This window comes from Rattus norvegicus, chromosome 3 (assembly GCF_021556685.1).
Source record: "Rattus norvegicus strain SHRSP/BbbUtx chromosome 3, alternate assembly SHRSP_T2T, whole genome shotgun sequence".
Lineage (NCBI taxonomy): Eukaryota > Metazoa > Chordata > Mammalia > Rodentia > Muridae > Rattus > Rattus norvegicus.
In genome coordinates, this window is record NC_141536.1 from 106,090,682 (window position 1) to 106,107,713 (window position 17,032).

At 40.3% G+C, this 17,032-nt stretch overlaps 1 long non-coding RNA gene across 1 annotated transcript; it reads left to right on the top strand.

The window, feature by feature from the left end:
* Nucleotides 1–2,293: 2,293 nt before the first annotated feature.
* Oip5-as1 (OIP5 antisense RNA 1) lies at nucleotides 2,294–15,848 on the top strand. Its single transcript, NR_130141.1, is given in 3 exon segments — nucleotides 2,294–2,397; nucleotides 4,374–4,456; nucleotides 8,329–15,848. It is a non-coding gene; the product is annotated as an OIP5 antisense RNA 1 (long non-coding RNA).
* The last annotated feature ends 1,184 nt before the right edge of the window (nucleotides 15,849–17,032 follow it).

The following is a 17,032-nucleotide window of genomic DNA, read 5'->3' on the forward strand; positions in this document are numbered from 1 at the left end:
GGCCTCAAACTCATAGAAATCCACTTGGCTCTGCCTCTCCAGTACTGGTTTAAAGGTGTGTGCCACCACTACTCCAGCCACAATTCTTTTTTTTTTTTTTTCTGTACGTTTTACTTTATTATGGTGCAAAAGGAACAAAGAGTCAATAGAAATCGTACTTCAGACATTGAATCTCTTCCAGACAAGTTCCAGCCCCAATTTTTTAAAATATTTATTTATTCCATATATGTCAGTACACTGTCACTGTCTTTGGACAGACCAGAAGAGGGCATTGGATCCCATTACAGATGGTTGTGAGCCACCATGTGGTTGCTGGGAATTGAACTCAGGTCCTTTGGAAGAGCAGTCAGTGCTCTTAACCACTGAGCCATCTCTCCAGCCCTCCAGCCCCAATTCTTAAAAGTAAAAATGTTCAAGAAAAATAAAAACTATAAACTTAACCAAATCAGTTGGGATTGAGATGGCAGAGGTGGGAGGATTGCTAGAAGCTTAAAGTACATGCTGGAGAGATGGCTCAGGAGTTGAGTCCTTTTTGCTCATGTAGGGATCCAGGCATGAGTCTTAGCTCTGACATGATGACTTAAATGATCCCTGACTCCAGATCCATGCAATCTGACATGCTTTTCTAACCTCCTCAGGCACCAAGCAAGCAGGTACATGCATAAATGCAGGCAAAACATTTGCTTACATTAAATATAGAAAATGTATTTAAAATCAAAATACATGAAAAACATGGATACAGATGTAATAAATAGATGTAGCTCTGATGAGTACTTGTCTTATGTGCATGAAGTCTGGGTTTTCACCACACACACACACAGGCAGGAGAATTACCCACCTATACCCCATATAAATAGGAAGGACACAGCACCATGGCTTGATGGTAATACCCCTGCCCACTGTCATCTGAACCCCTGGTTAGGTGACTTAAGGAGGGACAAGACTATTTCTGCCATTTCTTTGGGCAGCACTTCAGCTTCACACGGGACCCATTGCTTGATATTGCTCACTTAAATCCCTGTTGTCTGTGCAGCTGTCTGTCCCTATTCAGTTCTGCACCTCACCGTATTCCTGCTCTGAAGCTCACTTGTCCCTCAGCTGGCTTCAATATGCTGTGTCTTTCTAAATGAGTTCATTAATATCTAACTATGGTGACTTTTCCCATCTGTATCTGCCCTGTCTGGATATAGTAAAACCTCATTGAACAGAGGTTTGTTCAGTCCTTTACAGGCATTCTGTAGTATATACAATATACATATACATACTGTACAGTGTAATGTGTGACCTGATGGTAGCTAACACTCAACCTGTTTTTTGGGTGGAGGACATTGTTCTTTACTTGAGATTCAGGACATAATCGGTGTGGTAATTCTGGCTACATTGCAAATTTGAGGCCAGCGTGGGATACACAAGGTTTCTGCCACCAACCCAGCTATAAAGGGAAATCAAGGCTGCTTGGTAAGTTTCAGCCAATAAATCAATGTAGCCTGTGAATTTATCATTATCCAATAGGTTCTAACATTCTAATAATATTATTCAATAGATTCAATAAACAACTGTATTTTGTATGGCATAGCATCCTTACCACAGAGGGAAGCATAGGAATTTGGATTTAATAAATGACCTAGTGATAACTCCGTTGTTTGGAAAGCACTGCTTACCCAGAAGAACATTTGTCATCATCTGTAAGAATCACTCTGTTGCCTTCACTACCTCTCCTGGAAACACTGCTAAAGGATTTCTAAATCCTACAGCTGGAAGAAACAACAAATGCCATTTAACATTTTCTCAGTCAGCAGGCAGGCCCTCTTAAGGTGAGGAAAACTACACTACTGTATTGACCTTTAAACAGCAGGCAGCATTCAGTCTAAATGGGTCAAAGTCAGAAGAACTGACACCATGGAAATTGTTCCTTTGGGTGTAGTGTTAGTCCGGGGATAAAAATCCTTTAGACCAAGAGAGGAATTACTAGGAACAGTATATGTTAACAGTAACGATAATTTAAAATAGGAATTTGGCCTTGCCGCTCTATCTTACTAAAAAGTGAGACTGCCTCCGTGCGGAATGTTTTTCCTCAAGTAAATTATAATAACCCTTTTCCTGGTTAACTTCAACTGGAGCACTAGGTTCCAACAAAAAAAAAAAAAAAAATAGAACCAGAGAGGGATTGATTGATGTACATTCCAGCCAATCTGTGTCGGAAAAAGAGCGCGCGAGCAAGGTGCTGTCCAATCAGCACCATGAGGCGGGGCGGAGCCATTCGCGTCTCCGCCCCCTGGGCTGGCGGACAGGAGAAGGAGCGAAGATGGCGGAGTGAGGCGTGCCCCGGGCAGCTGGCCTACGGGCCCGGGGCAGGCCTCCCGCGGGGAGCGGAATACTTGTCCTGGACTGTGTGAGGTGAGTCGAGAGGGCCGTCTGTCTACCGGGCGACGAGCAGCCGGTGGGGCGGCACAACCCGGGACCGGGTAGCGGCGAGCCTGATGAGAGAGCCGGCAGGGCCTGGGCCTGCAGGGCTTTCCATTAGCAGCCGGGTCCTCTCGGCCCCGCCGCCTCCCGGTACGTGGCGGCGTTCTTTCCCTACGGGCGCTCCACGCCCTTCCTTGTGCCCTTCGCTTTGGCCGCTGTGTGCTTTACCCAGGTTCTCCGAGTTGCACTCACACGGGCTGTATCTGGAAGCCTCTGGGATCACCTCTCGTTTATTTTTCTAAGAATATCTCTGTATTGTTTGTAACATCCACAGTGACCCTTTATCGAAGGCGTCATCGATTAAGGTGAACAGGCCTGTTGCAACTCTAGGTATTTTGTGTCCCTGGAGCGTTGACCTTGAGATTTGCTGTAAGAGGTTCCCTCTGGTATTTTCATTTGAGTATATGTATTACAGATAGGCTCTTGCCGCCTTTACCTCATACTCGCACCAGTCAAACTTTTATGATCATAGTAAGCAGCCTTGTCCTTGTACGTCCTGATAATGTCCTTATGGCGCATTAATTTCGGCAAACAGGTCTCAGTGGAATTCACCGGTGTTGGTTTCTTACCAAGAATCAAGGGAGACACCTACAATGCTCCTTTCTTTCTTCCTTTCTTTCTTCCTTCCTTCCTTCCTTCCTTCCTTCCTTCCTTCCTTCCTTCCTTTTTTAGAATTATAGTTTTAGAAATATTGTTAGACTCTCATTTATGTAGTTGGTGTACACTGTTGATAGTGTAGTCTTATCAAGATATTTGTATTTGATTCTTGTTAAATTATGGGCCATCTCTTTGTAATTGGGAGCCCCCTTAATTTTATTGGTAATCAGTTAAATTCTAGGCAGATCTGTGCTTCTGGTTTCTGTTTTGGTGAGACATATACTGGGCGTGTTGGTGCTCAGGGCCAGAATTTACTTCTATCACAATCTTGTTTTAAAAATAAACTGGCACATTAGTGAGAGCCAGTTCAAATGGAAGTATGATAATATGAGTGGATGTTTGTGATAGATTATATGGTTTCTGTTAGCCCTGGATTTAGCAGAGCTGAGGGCAAAGAAGCTTAGAGGGTCAAAAAACAAAACAAAACAAAAAAAAAACCAAAAAAACAAAAAAAAAAAAAAGCAAAAAGCAAAACCCCTTCTCTTTAGCAGGAGTAGTTTTTGTTTTTTTAATCTGATCCACAAGTAGAAAAAAACAGGTATGAGCTAGAGGAAAGGAATATAACATCCTTCTTCATCTCAGAGAGGAAAATGTAATTGCCCTAAAAGCAGTCTTTTGCACCAAAAGACAGCTATAAAGTACTGGAGATTTCCTGCAGAATTACACATTTTCTTTCCCCTTTAGAAAGACTCCATAAATTCAGAGAAGATGGTGTTATATAAAAGCTTCAGAACACCTCCAAAAATGCTGATATTTTTAAACACTAATTCAAGTACAAGTATATAGAAAATAACATAATGATTATTCCTTTCGAATACTTGTGAGAGTAAACTTTTTTTAGACTAGTTTGGTTGGAATATCTTTGTATACTTAATACTTGCAGTATCAGTAAAGGATATGTAAGTCCTTTGGTGGTTTGAGTGGGAGTGCTCCCCATAGACTCTTATGTTTGGATCTGTGGTCCCCAGTAGGTGGACCTGTTTGGAAACAATTAGGAGGTGTCTATCACTGGGGTCAGGCTTTGAGGCTTCAAAGACTCAGAGCCAGTCCTATTGGGTCTCCCTCTGCCTCCTGCTTGCTGTTGAAGATGTGAGTGTGCCTTATCTATTCCTGTCACCATGCCTTCATTGGACTCTAAAAACTGTAAGCCCAACTAAGTGATTTTTTTATGGATTGCTTTGGACATGGTGTCTTATCACAGTGATAAAAAAGAAACCAAGATACTTACCATTATGTCCTTTTCATTTTAGGAACCTGTCACACAAGGTGGATATCTTCCTGACCTTAGGTGCTTTTATATTCAGCTCAACATTCTGAACTCAGGACTTGGCAAGTAAGTAGTAATGGGATAATCATTCCAAATACTGTTGTAGCAGCTTGAAAAGGCCTCCATAGAAGCAAATCACTAAACTAGTAACAGCAACAGACAACAGAGATAAAAATGAGTACAAACCAGACACCATGGCACTGCCTTTATTCCCAGCTCTTGGTACTTGGGAAACTGAGGTGAGGATTGAACCATAGCAAGACATTTGTTTTAATAAACAGAACCCATGGGGGTTGGAGAGATGGCTCAGAGATGGCTGACTGCTCTTCCAGAGGTCCTCAGTTCAAATCCCAGCAACCACATGGCGACTCAGAACCATCTGTAATGGGATCTGATGCCCTCTTCTGGTGTGTCTGAAGACAGCTACAGTGTACTCATACATGAAATAAATAAATCTTAAAAAAAAAAAGATAAATAAAATCCACAAGACCTAGTTATCGATAATTATTACCTATTGCACATGTGTGTGTACACACACATTCACACACAGAGAGGACCATACTACTGACTTCTATTTTGTTTTTTAACCAAAGCAGTTACAATGTATAAGACGATAAATCACTTAACCTAACCAGTAATTGTCACTGTGTACAGAAAACATGTAGATTTAATCAAATTGAAGAATATAAAGTGATTAAAAAATAAGCGTTGCTGAGCACTAAGTTTGCGTGTATGCATGTACATACATATGGTTTGCTCTGGAAGCTAGACGTCGATGTCAGTCGTCTTCCTCATGTGTTCCCCACCTTATTTTTTGAGATAGTCGTCTTACTAAATCTGGAGCTAACTAATCCCAGCTAGCAGTCCTCCCATGCACAGGGAGTATGTGCATGTGCTGTTGCATGAAGCTTTGACATTAGGGACTGGGATGCAAGCTTATTTGAACAACATGCACTCAACTGTATGGTGGCTTTCGAGGAAATGGCCCCCATAGACTTACAGGGAGTGGCACTGTTAGGAGGTGTGGCCTTGTTGGAGGAAGTGTGTCATTGTGGAGGCTGACTCTGAGGTGTCATGTGCTCTAGCTAGGCCTAGAATGAGTGTCTCCTTCTGCTGCCTGTGCATCCAGGTATACAACTCTCAGCTCCTTCTCCAGTACCGTGTCTGCCTGCATGCTTCTTTTCATGCCCATACTGGACTGAACCTCTGAACTATGTAATTCAGCCAGCCCCAATCAATATTTTCTTTTATAAGAGCAGCCTGGTCCTGGTGTTTTCTTCACAGCAATAGAAACACTAAAACAATAAGCTGTGTTCTCGGCTGCCACTTCAGTTCTATTGATTTCATTTTGAGGTAGTAAGGATCAAAACCAGGAGAGGCAGGCAGATCTCTGTGAGTTGAAAGCCAATCTGCGGGCTGGAGAGATGGCTCAGCGGTTAAGAGCACCTGACTGCTCTTCCAGAGGTCATGAGTTCAATTCCCAGCAACCACATGGTGGCTCACAACCATCTATAATAAATAAATAAATCTTAAAAAAAAAAAAGAAAGAAAGCCAATCTGCTCTATATAGAGAGAATATACATGAGTCTTTTTGCCTGTGTGTATGTATACCATATGTATGCCTGGTGCCCATGGAAGTCAGAAGAGGGTGTTGGAACCACAGAAGGCTATGAGAGGTCATATGGGTGCCAAGAACTGAACCTGGCTCCCCTGGAATAGCAGCCAGTGTTCTTAACCACTGAAGCATCTCTCCAGGTCCTGCTGTGGTTTTTGTTGGCTAGTTGGTTAGTTGTAGTATGATGGAGTCTCTTTGTCAGCCAGCATAGCCTTGAATTCCCAGTTCTACTCCAGCATTTTAATTACTGCTATTATAAGCATATGTCCACATGCTCAGTTTTGAGTACTAAGAATATTTGTATTTTAATTAGTAATTTGTTTTCCTTTTTGTAACAGGGGTGAAACACAGGGTTTCATAAAATGTTGGACAGATAGATATACAGCTTTGTGTGTGCTTTCTTTTTAGTTTGAAGATGTATTTATCTTATTTTTAATTATCTTTTTTTGAAACATGGTCTCACTCTGTACCCCAAACTGTCCTGAGACCATGGTCTCTACCTCAACACCTCTCAGATTGCTGGATTACATATATGCAGTCGATCTATACCCGTTTGTTTGAGATTTTGTTGTTGTTATATATTTGAGATGGGATTTTACTTCTTAATTATGGTTGCAACTTTATATTAATCAGGGTGGTCCTGAACTCACAGAGACTGACCCATATCTGTGAGCCTCTGCCTTTGTCTCCCAAGTGCTGGAATAAAAAGCGTGTTATGGGGCTGGAGAGATGGCTCAGCGGTTAAGAGCACCCGACTGCTCTTCCAGAGGTCATGAGTTCAATTCCCAGCAACCACATGGTGGCTCACAACCATCTGTAAAGAGATTTGATGCCCCCTTCTGGTGTATCTGAAGACAGCTACAGTGTACTTATATATATATAATAAATAAAATAAATCTTTAAAAAAAAAAAAAAAAAAGCGTGTTATGCCACTTTTCCCTTCCCCACCTGTACTTTCCTAAGTGACAAATACCTGTCAGCACAAAGTTTCATAGCCATTATATTATTTTCCTAGGCATTATATAATTATCTGTACCCCGTGGTGCTAGGGTCCAAACCTAGGCTTGCACATGCTAGTACACACTGAGATACATCTCCATCAAACTGCATGGTTTAGAACAAATTTGCTGTCTCGATGTTCTAAAGGTTGCTTCCCAAAATGGAGGCAGAGTTAGGGTCATCCTCAATCATTTCCCAGGCCTCTGATGGACGTTGACTTGTGGCAACATAACTAGTGTTCACATTGATTTCTGTGTCTGTTCTCCACCTCATACTCTTTTTTTTTTGTTTTGTTTTGTTTTGTTTTGTTTTCTTTTCTTTTCTTTTTTTCAGAGCTGGGGACCGAACCCAGGGCCTTGCGCTTGCCGAGCAAGCTAAATCCCCAACCGCCCACCTCATACTCTTGTGTGTGTGTCTGTGTCTGTTTTTGTTATTTTTGCTATGTGTTCTCAATATGTTTTCTAGAGAGCTTTTTATCAACTACATTTATTTCTTTGTGTGTGTGTGTGTTGTGTGTGTGTATGTGTGTCTTTATGTACTCACCCACACATATAGAGAGAGGAAGAGGCTTCTCCAGTTGTAGGATTATATAGACTTATGCCAAAAAAAATTTTTTTGGTTCATCTCATGTTTATGAATTTTTCCCTACGTGTGTGTGCCATGTGTTATGATCTGCCATGTGTATCAATGTTGGGAACTGAATTAGGGTCCTCTGACAGCATAAGTGTTCTTTTTTTTTTTTCTTTTTCTTTTTTTCGGAGCTGGGGACTGAACCCAGGGCCTTGCCCTTGCTAGGCAAGTGCTCTACCGCTGAGCTAAATCCCCAACCCCAGCATAAGTGTTCTTAACTGCTGAGCCATCCCCACAAAATTTCTTTTTGAAGGATAGAAAAGATGTCATTTGTTTGTTTGTGTTAGTCTTCGACATAATTCATCCTGCTTTTCTTTTTTTTTTTTTTTTTTTTTTTTTTTTTTTGGTTCTTTTTTTCGGAGCTGGGGACCGAATCATCCTGCTTTTCAATGCTGTAATTCTTATGCTCCAGCCTCAGTACTACAGGCTGCAAGTGAGCACATGCTAAAGTATTTGTGTGCACATGTGTGTGTGTGTATTAAATACTGATCGTGTGTGTGTGTGTGTGTGTGTGTGTGTTAAATACTGATCGTGTGTGTGTGTGTATTAAATATTGATCGTGTGTGTATTAAATACTGATCGTGTGTGTGTGTGTGCGTGCGTGTGTGTGTGTGTGAATACTGATTTCACAAGTAAGTTTATGTAAGAGTGCCTGTGTTGGTCTTCCTATCTTCCATTTGATTTGTCTTTCCAGGAATTTCTACGTGGACTGCTCAGTGAGGCATCCTGATTCTTCATCCAGTTCCTTCCCCCAGTGAGATGCGGATGTCTTTTGACAGATTACCTCCATGGTGTAGGATGCTTTTCTTTTACTTCTTGTCAGACTCAACACAGAAAAGCCCTGAGGATGCAGCTGTCCTGTTGACTTCAGGAAGAAAAGAAACAACTGACTTGGGTCTTCTGTAGTTTTTTAATTAGAAAGACACTGTTTGCAAGTAGAAGGAAGATGTTGAATTTGAAACAAGTGCTTAGGTTGTGTGGTGTGAATTGTTTTCTTTTTAAAAGATCCAAACAAGAAGACTGAACAAATACCAATGAGGGTGACTTCAGGGTTTTTTTTTTTTTTTTTTAAGTCTTCCATTTTTAACACTATTATAAGCACAGTTGACACTGCAGTAGTAAATTCCAAATTTTAATATAATTTGAGGTGAAAGAAATGTTATCTAAATTCTGGCTCGCTCTTTGACAGACTTCCTGGACAAAATCAAGAAACGATAAAAGCAGAAAGGCATGACACCAGGTTTGGTTTCGTGTGGGAGTGAAACCGTTAGAGTTTTATGTGTATAAATCCACATTTTTAAACAAGCTTTTTCTCTTGAAGAAGAAACCTGTTGTTTATTAGAAGGCTTTGATAATCTTACGTGTTTGGGTTTTGTCTGTTTTCCTTTGCTTTTTCAATCCTTCTCAGGAAGAACCAGCCGGGCCTGTGGCTAGTTCAGAGTGGGAAGAAAACGTAGGATGGGGTGATGCTCACCTTGTTCTGCCAGGGCTTGGGAGGCCAAGACAGGAAGATCAGATGTTCAGGACCAGCCTGGACATCATGAGACTCAAAACCAGCAAGAAAACAGCAGAGCCCAGTAACACCCTCTTTTATATTCCTTTTGTGGAATCCCATGTAGCATGTGAGACTTTGGTTTTCCATGTGGCTATGACAGGAAGGGAAGTGGCATATGTGGTCTTTCGGTTAAGGTGATATTGCGGGCCCTGTTATGTAACTTGCCTTCACCTTTGGACTTACAGGAATGAAGGAAAAACTAAGGCTTGGCATATAAATCCTTTTCTCTAAGAAAAGCAAAGTTGTCTAATGTAGCATCGTCAGACTTTTCAACATTTTTACATTATATAGTTGCATTTTTTATAAAAGTATGAATAATTTTCTTCAACCCAAGATGGGTACTTGGACAGATTTTTTTTTTTTTTTAGGTGATAATGTAATGTTATATTGAAATTCTGGGACTCAGGTAACTTTTCCCAGTTTGAATTGAGCTATCTTACCAGAGAATGGACCTCAGAAGCAATGGTCCCAGTCCTGAGGTTGGTTCGCTATCATCTCAGAAGAGATTTGGGATCTGAACAAAACTTCAAGTAAGAGAAGCAGATCCAATAAGTGTGGATATAGTTGCTAGTCACTGTAGATGTAAAGGAGATTGTGGGGTGGGGGTGGGGATAACTGGAGAAAACTAGTTCCAATAAGATATAAAACATTCTTTTCTTCCTTAATAGTTACGTTATAAGGAACTATTGTGGAAACATCTCCTTGCTTCCCAGTTAATGGAAGTCCATTATATGGGATGCCAGGCGTTTACATGAGAGGGTCCCAGTGTTTGCAACGGCTGCCAGCACAGAAGGAGCTTTAGCTTGGTAGATGAGTTAGGAACAGATGCTGTGGGAGCTGATTCTGGAACAGTTTCTAGGTGCTTCAGTGCTGTGAATTTGAGTCATAGAAACAATCAAAGTTAGGAAATGTTGAACATTCTTGGTTAGTCAGATTGGACAACATATTTGAATTTATACTAAAAGCTTTTTCATAAATATTTATTATAAATAACCTATTAATGAGAGCAAATAACGATAAAACACTAGAGAAATAACAAGTTAAAGGTAACCTAAATTGCTGGGCTTGATCGCCCACACTTGTAACCACAGTGTTGTGGAGATTGAGGCAGGAGGACTGGCCACAAAGATCAAGGCCAGCCTCAAAATGAAACAAGAATATAACCCCCATTTTTCAAGTGCCCCAACCACTTACATTTTTATTTAGAAGACAAAGCCAGCTGGTGATTGAGAGCCACTCTTAGATGCCCGCCCCAGCTGTCTGTCCTTCACCTTGCCCTCGGGCAGGCACTGCCTAACCAGGGAAGTGTCACCCATTTGCTCCACACCTTGAAGTGAGTGTACTTTGTCAAAGATGCTCCTGCATCCTGCATTGTCAACACCAAATGGTGTTCACAGCACGAGTGGATTCCAGCCCTAGTTGCCTGGTATGTGGCACATTTCCATTTATAGTTTTACATGGGTTTTCTTAAAAGCAGCAAAATTACCATGTTAGAACTGTGCCTCCATCTATAGCCGTGCCTCCTTCCTTCTCCATGTAAACTGGCAGTTTTTCTTTTGAAGTTACTAAACAAAAACGGGATATGTGCAATATAAATATATATATATATATAATGTATATTTTAATACTTGTGGACAAGTGTTACAAGTTGTTTAAGAACAACAAAATCACCAATGTCTTCCATTTTGAGATGTGTATAGTTTTGTAATCAGTAGTGCTTGGTAGCATATTGTAGTGTCATGTTAGGGGTTAGTGCATGAATTTAGTATAATTTTAAACTACGAGATGAAATATTGATAATAACCAGTAGTGTAAAAAGTGTGGAAAATCCTAGACCTTTTTGTGTATGAATCTATGGTAGCCTCCCTGGGGATAGGAGATAAAGACCAAAACAACTAATGTCTGAACAGAAATGTGGGTTCACACTGAGAAACATTGTGCTTGGGGGAATGTTAAGCCTCTAACAGGTCGCTAGAAATAGTTGCCTTTGTAGCTCTTCAGTCCTCAGAGCAAGGCCATGGTTCATGGTTGTCTTGCTGTCTCAGTTTGAAGCTAGCTTGTTCTTGTATTGACTTTGCATTGTATGTCTTGGGTTTATTTTTCCTATTTTGTGTCTAGAAAATTTCTGTTTGCATGTCTGAGATGCTATGCCGATTGCTTTGGAATGTTTACTCTGTGGCCATTTCCTTTCCTGATTGCAGCATGTGTGCTGATTGCAGAACCTTGTCAGCAATTTGGAGTATTCTGTGCTTTGACCAGTTCCACATCTGACTTGGGTGTTGAGTCCAGTCTTTCTCATAACTGATAGCTCAGTGGGGCCCATGTAGGTTGACAAGAAGTATGTTGGCCTCTCCTTTTGCTTTGTTCTGAAAAATAAAGTTTTCTGTAAAATGGAATTTCTACCTCTAAAAGCTGCCTAGGAAATGTGGGAGTAACCATTCTCTGGAGAGTTGTGGGTTGATTGGTTTGGGTTTTTTGTTTGTTTGTTTGTTTGTTTTTTAATTTGTTTGTTCCTGAGTTGTGGGTTGATTGGTTTGGGTTTTTTGTTTGTTTGTTTATTTTTTAATTTGTTCCTTTTTATAATTTTTAGAAATAGAAGTCCTGCTGGGTATGGTGGTGGATGCCAGTAAACTCCCAGCATTTGGGAAGTGGAGGCAGGAAGATCCAGAGTTCAAGGCCATCCTCTGCTCCACAGTGAGTTGGAGGTCAGCCTGGGATACATGAGGAAAAGAGAAAGAGAAGCATGTGCAGGGTTTATTAGCGTGTATTACATTAGTATGATAGTATTGGATATCCAGGGAGGTTTATTAGCGTGTATTACATTAGTATGATAGTATTGGATATCCAGGGACCCAGGAATAGACCCTCATAGGATAGTAATCACTCTTCACTCAAGTAGGTGTTAGTGCCTAGGAGAATCTGCTTCTAAGAAGATTTAAGAAACAAAGAGGAAAACTTGAAAATGTAATGCATATAAAGTAGCACAGTGTACAGGAAAGGACATTCCTGCTGCAGAAAACAAAAGCCATAATGAACTAATAATATGGTTAAGAGGTGGAATTTTGTAGCAATAATAGTTCCGTATATATGGTGAATTGTGCTCACAAAGCTGTGTGGTTGAGTGGTTGGTTACTGGTTGGGTTTGTGGGGCCCTACAGTTCTATAGAGCTTTGCAAAAGGAAAAACACATCCTAATTAAAAGGCATTTAAACTATGAATGTATGTGAATATATCTGTGAAAAAAGTATCAACTTTCATATATGTGTTAAAGATCCTATTTTGTTTCTCCAGAGTTTACAGCTGTTGAAATCTTTCTAGTGCTTAATCTGGAATCCCAGTGAAGCCAACCTGTAGGGGTCTTGCTTAAATTGTTTGTATTGATAGTCATTTACTATATAGAATGTTCTATGCTTTATTCAAATAATATAACCTTTATTCATTGGGTTTCTGGCTACTGTTTCAAAAGGAAAAGTTTGTTTTATATGTGATTGGTGTGCCTCAGGGGCAGGGAGCCACAAGAACTTACTGTTTTTTCCTTGTACTTAAGCTCAAGGATTAAAGGTGAACAAAATGACTGGCAGTGCCCAGGCAGGGGGTTTCTGAGCATCTGGTAAATGTGTGTGATAAGCTCATGGCCAGTGTGCATATTCTTTCAACAAGAATCCAGCAGACTCCTTCCTTCCTTATCTGAGATGTAAAATGGAACTAGGACCACTTCTCTCTTCCTCCTTTACCTCATGTCCATTGTGGCCACTTAGCCCCTTCAACATCCCTGGAAAGATCTGGGTCTGTGTCCCTTTGTTTTCCCAGGGGAAGAAAAGTGAAAGAGTAGTTTTATAGATCTAAGACTCTTATTTTATTATAAGCCTAAGGATAGGGAAAAGGCTGATTGAAGTGTAGTTTCTCTCTAGATGAACTGTGCTGTCCATGTTAGCTTTTGGGACAACCAAGCAATATTCAGAACACCTGCATGATCATGGAGATGTGACTAATCCATCAGAGATTCCTTTAACAGCCATTTTATGGTTCTAAATGCAAAAATATGCTACAAGATTTTGTGGTCTCAAAATATGTGGTTAATTAGTATTCAGTCTTACTGTAGTCTCTTGTTTACTCTTTATGTACCTGTGATATGCAAAATATGAAAAGACGCCCTAGCCTTCAGGAGTTTACATTCTCATGGTGCTGTAGGTGCAAGCATACCGTCTCTAGTTTATTCAGAACATTGCTTGGCTATGAATTATACCATTTTGGAAGAACCCCTTGGCCAAGAGTTTTAAAATGCAGAGGGCTGTGTTGAATTTCAGGGCATTACTGCTTGTGTTTACACTGTTTTAGCTCTGCTCCTCAACCCTCCAGAGAGCTGTTCATTAATACAAATCAGAAAAGAAACCATTCTGCCCAAGTACCCTCACCACCCTCCAGCTCTCAGTAAGTGGCCAAGAAAACTTATTCCATAAAGACTATCACCTCAGTTCCTTTTTCCCAGGGCTTTACACTTATTTACCTTCCAAGGGCCAGGATTTCTAGCTAAGCCTTTTAGAACCAAACAGAAGTCTTAAGTTTAGCTTTTTCATGTATGACTTGTTTTGAAGCAGCATCATAGTAGATAACAGCGTATCTGATTGCATCTCTGAGGAATTTGACTGACATATTTAGTTGAAGCTTTGCATGTATCATTGCTTTATCCCAAGATTCTGAATCAAAGGGTTTGCATGTTTATTAAAACCAGGCCTGATTGAAAGTGTAAGCAATAGTGGCAGGCCCATAACTGATTCTAGAATGCTAACATTCTAATGCATGGTTGAAATTTTTCATTGTTAGGTAGTTACTAGTAATTTTATATATGCATTTATCAATAATGAAGCAATAGATACTTAAACCAATAGCTTGGTTTTATTGTTTGAATTATTTTTATTTTTTAATTAAAGATTATCTTGCTTCCATTGAAAATTGGAAGTACAAGATAAACAAGGGGCAACCACAAGACATTCAAACTGTAAGGAATACAACAAGCAGTGCTCACTCTGTTTCCTAGCTCTATTTATTCCCAAGCATGTTTGCAAATAAAAGATAGACTAAGCATGTTGAACAAACAGTTGTAATCAGGATGGTGCAGGGTTTCAGAAGAGTGGGAAAACAGGCTAAGTGGAGTCATCATCCTTCAGAAATAACAGTGTTCTGTGCAAAGTAACTAGCTGAGGGACTTGTCTGATTAGGTTTATATAGACTAAGTTTAGGGTTTCTTAAATCTATAGATTGAGCCAGATTCATGGTCTGCAGTCCCTGAGCAGGCAGGAACTGGCCTGAGCGCCATAGGCAGACTCCAGCATCAGTGTGTACATACTGCCATTCAGTAATGAGGCATCTGTTCTGGAAGGTGCTGGCTGACCATCTACAAAATCCCCACACAAGGTTTTGTAGAGCTGCAGTTTGGCTTCTCAGATAGTGCCTGTGGCTGGATCTGCAACTGTAGAACTGGAGTTTTCTTTACATGAGTTGATCAAAATGTGTAACTTGCCTGAAACTTGATTCCTGATGAATAGGAATTTTCTTCTTCCGAAAAAGACATTTATTTGGGTGAATGAACATTGGTTTGTTACAGTAGTGAAAGAACAGAAGTGTACCTACTGGCAGAACATTTACCTGAAAAATGGGTTCAGTTGCCAGCACTACAAAAAAAACTAATGCTGGTAGTGTAAGAATTTCTTGACTTTGAAATGCAAGTTACAAATGGTTTTGACAAATGATGAGAAGTATTTATAATTTCTGAAAGACCTAAATAGATTTCAAGTAGAACTGATTCACTGGGTTCAGTCCAATTTACATGTTATATGACAGAAAAATAGTTTCAAATTTAACTTTAGCTGTGGTACTTTGCTATGGATGTTGACTAGAATGGAAACTCTCAACCTTCAGAACTGAATTTCTGAGTTGTCAGTGTGATGTTTGCTTTCCACTGAAACACAGGAATTGAGGTGTATGACGTATCCCAAATAGAAGAGTTCTTTGCCACTTACTGATCCCTCTGCCGGCCAATAAAGATGGAAGGCCAGAGTTCTTCCTTCTACTGCCCTCTTCCTAATAGTCACTGAAGTCAAGATATCATTCAGCAATATGATTACTGCTGATTTTCCAAACATTTTGACATCTTTGGGAATGGTGTGCTGTATCCTTAATTTAAATGTTCTTTTGTGCTTAGGACATAGCTCTTGAAGAACACTTGGACTCTGGGGCCAGTCCTCATCACTGACACCCTATCTCAAGGATCAGACAAGTATTCTGTTAGGGTGTTATCAGTTCGTAAACAACATTACTAGTCCGGGCATTAACCTTACTTAAACTTAAGCATCCTTTTAATGAGAAAGATTAAGAACAGTAATCTACTTGAGAGTGCTGCGTTTTCTGCCCTTCAAGCATAGGTGTCACTGTTCACTTGCCCTTGTATTCTATTGGGCCACCAGTGTATGAGGTGATGTTGAAGAGCTTCACTGAATGTTTGAAGCACTACAAACGGCAGCTTCTTAATCTATGCATCTTTGGGAGTTGTGAAGAAATTTGTGTTCTTGGAAAAGGAACTGTTTTGAGAGTCTGAAACTGCACCTGTATGTATATATTGTTAGCAATAAAGCATGAGCAGAGAATGCACTGAAATTTCATTGTGTGTTGTTAATTTGAAATGGGTAATTTCAGATAATGTAAGTTACAGCGGGGAAAGAAGACTTTCCATGTTCCCTTTTAAAAGTAGGCTTTAGTTTTCTGTTTTCTTTCTAGTGTTGGGCTGGGGGTGAGGTTCAGACAAGGTCACTTTGGCTAACCTTGAATTCACAGATCCCTCTGCCTCAGCCTTGTGTGCTAGGAGTAAAGCTGTATATCATCTCAGTTTTTATTTTGTCTGGGTCTTACTTGGTTGTGGTGGTTTCTGATCCTATTGCCCAATGATAGCATAACCATCTGAAGAGATGGAACATCACATCTTCACTTCACCGTGCTCGTTTCCCTCTTCTGCTTCATGTGAGTAAGTTCTTGGTTTCTGGTAAGATTCTAAAAAGAATCATGGTCAAACTAATCCACTAAGTTCTTCCTTCCCGTGAGCAATTTCCAAGTTTGTTTATTTTTCATCTAAGACCACAAGAGATACAATTCCGTGTACATGTGTTGCACTTGGCTCTAAGAGCTGGGTCATGATCCCACAGGTATTGGGCAAAGGGCTACCAGGGACAGTTTAGTTTGAAAGCCAGACTTTCTCAGGATTGACCTTCACTGTCATGATGAAGTTACAGATCCTTTGGGGCAAACCAGTGACAGCAGCACACCAACCACTTGTTCCACTGTCATCCAGCATCCTTATTTCTGCTCCTGAAGCCCCCTCAGGTACTAAAGTTTGCTTGGACCATTCTGCTTTGTCTTTTTGTACTTTAGCCTGCACATTTATTCCATGTTTCTGGTACAGGAGTTTATACAGGAAGAATAATACTAAAGCCAAGAGCCGAAGTCATTTTTAAGATATACTAGTTTGGATACCTAACAAGGTTTTTTTTTTGTTTGTTTGTTTGTTTTTTAAATATTTATTTTATGTGAGTAAACTAGCTGTACTCAAATCAGACCCACCAGAAGAGGGCATCAGATCCCATTACAGATGGTTGTGAGCCACCATGTAGTTGCGGGGAATTGAACTCAGGACCTCTGGAAGAACAGACACTGCTCTTAACCATTGAGCCATCTCTCCAGCCCACCTAACAAGGTTTAACAGTATCTTTAAAAAAAAAAAAAAATTGGGTCATAAAGTAGCAGATACATTTGTTGTTAAGCCTGACCTGGGTTTAATCTTCACGACCAGCAC